Genomic DNA, 3595 nt, shown 5'->3' with positions numbered 1-3595 from the left:
GTCAGATATCATCACCATCCCTCGTTTCCTCCTTTACAGGGAAGAGTCAGGGACCCTTGCAGAGCAGGCCCTAGATAATCCTTTTCCTCCAACTGTAAGGTTTGTGGCAGTGATCCAGCACCATCAACCGTAGGGAACTCCTGGAATCTCTCCTGAAACTCCAAAATTGAACTTGTCCATGGGTGGGTGGGTGGGTTTGGCCACTGGAGCTATTCTCAAGACTCGGGGGCATTTTGAACTGCCTAGTGAAAGATATCCGTGTTGTTGCTTTGCCTTGGCAATAATAGCTGGGTTGGCTCCGCAGCATGAAACCTCATCATGATAAAGGCAAATCAGTTTGTACTGCCTTAAATGAGTATTTTTGCCAACATTTGTCAGCTACTGCTGTTGCTACTCTGTCACTTAGGAAAAAGACATTTTGTAATTTAAAAAGAGGGATAAAAAAACACACCTAAGTTAAAAAAAAATACTTAAACCTCCCCCACTTCTCCTCGCTCAACAAGAACTAGAATTATTGAAAAAGGAGAGCAAACATACCAAAAATAGAGCAACATTGCTGGAGAAAGAAAAAAAAGACAAGCCATTTCCCCCCAAATTGGACTGTTAAGAATGAGATAAAATGGATACATGTTGCTGTGAAAGCTATTAAGACTATGAAGAGAGACTGAACGGTAGGGGGAAAAAAGGATGCTTCCAATTACTGGAGATGATTATGTAAGTGTGTGTGTGTGTGTGTTTGTGTGTATTTATATATAGGTTACACACACACACACACACACACACACACACATCAAGTGAGGCACTATCTTAACATGATTGTGGGGCTTTGAAGAAGATGCTATGCCAGAGGTTCAATCATACTGGACCAATCTCATCAGAGGAATCAAACATAAAAATATGGTGAGACGTAAATTACACAAATTATACCAGCTTGGTCATCACCCCAGTCAACAAAGACCACATTAGGTGTTGGAGTTCCTGGACATCTGGTGAAAAATGAACTACAGGACTCAGCACTGTTGCGTGAGCAGCCAGGACCAGCAGTTGCAGAACTACTGGAAGAAAAAGTGTTTACCTGTCACAAGTATAGAGTGATGGAAAACAAAAAAGAATTATTTGTTCTTACAGAAAGCAGACCATAAGAAAGTGTTGTATTAAATGCAAAAGCTACATTTCTTTACATTATGCACAATTTAAAATACATTTTATACAAATGTCAGCTTAAGTAACTTTAGGATCTGTGGACTTCCAACTTCCAGAATTTCCCAGCCAGCATGGGGAATTACAATTTTACAAAGTACCCCTCTTTTTCACAGTCAAATCTGCCCTTTTAAACTCAGCCCCAGACCAATGAAATTCTTTTTTAAAGGGTTGCAACTTATAAAATGAAGCTATTCAGCCTTGGATGCCCTCAGAACAGCAGTGGTCTCCAACTCCAGTTTTCAACAGGGGTACAAGTACTCACATTTTTACCTAATGGAGAATTTGTGATTTCCAACATCAGAAAAAAGTTGTGAACAATAAACCAAGTGTTGAAATAACAGCACCTGATATAATTTAAAGGCCAAAATATACAGTAATTTATTGGTTCTGTCCTTGGCTCATCCATACAATTCACAAAGCATGGCTGGCTGGAAGTGCACAGGTCTTAACGTTGCCAAGGTTGAACACCCCTGCATTAGACAATGGACCTTTGTGGCTATGTTCCTTTGGCTGCCGGAGAACCTGCAGCTTTGCCAAAGCCACCTGACCTCCAAATCCCTCATCAAGCCACACTGGTTAGTGCTCTTTTGAAACTCTTTTCTTAGATTTCCATTTAGGAAAGCAGCACTCCTGTGTGTTGTACAGAAGGTTTGATTAAAATGGATCCTCCCAGCTCTGTAGTTGACACTGTCACACATGAATACATTACATTATTTTCTTCTGGCGATAAGGAAGTTTATGCACCTATACCTTTTCCTGTTTTGATTATTTTGCTGAAGTGGAGAGCAGTACCATTTGCCAATTCCACAGGTTACATCTGGTCACCACTGGACTCCTTACCACTGGTGCTGTTGCTCCTTTGCAGCTTTTGTCAAGAATAAACTTGCTCATTGCCAATTGCTCCCTCCTGTTTCCCTCTGTCTTCTCTACACTGCCTAGCCAGATACCTATTCCTGTTCATAGCTGAAAAATTTTCTTTCAAAAAACATTCACTATTTCTTCAGTCAAATCAACTATATGGCACTGTTAGGAATATGGGTCACCTAACAGCTATTTGGGTTAGAAATATATATAAACCAGGATAAACATTTTAACACTGTATCTTTAAGAAAATGCAAAACTGTAATTAGGTGTGGTTTCTCAAACAGCCATAAGATGGAGCCAGAAACCTGGGTTGTTTAGTCTGAGTCTCAGAAGAGAGTGTGAGTGTATCTCTGTTTCCTTCTGTTGGAAAGTATTGCTGTTGCTCCATTTCTTCTAATTGACTGATATTATTTGAATTAATGTAAGTCTGATACTGAACTGTTTTTGACACTGGAATTTGATATTTGGATTATCCCTGGATGAAAACTGACTGATTTTACCTGTGAATGACTTTGGATTGCTTATTTTGGACTTTGCTTAAACCTTTCTGGAAGTAAAAACCACATTTACTGTACAGTGTATCTGTGTGCTCTGTGTGTATTATTCAAACACTCCTCTCAAATACGTCTCCCTGTATGCGCTCATTCTCCTAACAGGGAATTACCTCAACAGGCACACTCAACCATACATCAAAAACATTTTGAAAACAGTAGAACACAGCTTCCAAGATCTGCAAGTGGGCATCACACACCACCCAGAGGCTACCATACGAAGACAAATGATGCATTGCAAAGATCACTTAGAGTAGGAGATACTTCTAATGCAATCTACCTCTAATGTAATCTACTGGATTCCTTGCCAGGATTGCCTCTGTGACTATGTAGAACAGACAGGGTGGAAGCTAACCACCAGATTACAAGAATACAAGCGTGCTGTCAGACAAGGAGAGCCAAACTCACTGGTAGCCTCACACTGCAATGAATAAGGACATACATTCAATTTTGCAGCTACTATAAGATTGTTGGCTGAGCAGGGACAAAAATAGCCAGGGAAATGATTGAGGCCTGGGAAATAGCCCCCTTTTCCATCTACAAAGTGTTGATTTACCAGAAGCTTATCAAGTACTTAGGAACCAAGGGCTTGGCAGCACAAGAAAACAACAGCCAACACAGGCCATTAACACCCCAATCAACACATACAACCAGGCACCATTCCCAAGAAAAAGTACACATAGAACAGCCCAAAGCACACATTCTGTTAGAAAAAGAGAGAGTTCCTGATGATGGGCTCCAGTTTGAATCTGAAGACTAAACCTCTGGTCCAAGTATTAGCCTCACCCAGATTGAATTCTTGTGTTCTTTTTAAAAGAGCCCAATGGGCAGATCACAGGTCAACAGAGTATCTCTTCACTACCTCTCAATCCCTTGTTGGATGGAAAAAGGTTCAACAGCTGGCTTTTCAAGATATTCCATTCAAGTAGCCCTTTTGACCACCAGGAGAACCATTGGTGGTTATTTATTCCATTGGC

The sequence above is a fragment of the Notechis scutatus genome, chromosome 2 (assembly GCF_049901735.1).
Source record: "Notechis scutatus isolate UNSWTSFEM ecotype Mainland chromosome 2, rNotScu1.2, whole genome shotgun sequence".
Lineage (NCBI taxonomy): Eukaryota > Metazoa > Chordata > Lepidosauria > Squamata > Elapidae > Notechis > Notechis scutatus.
Note: the sequence above shows the minus strand (reverse complement) of the source record.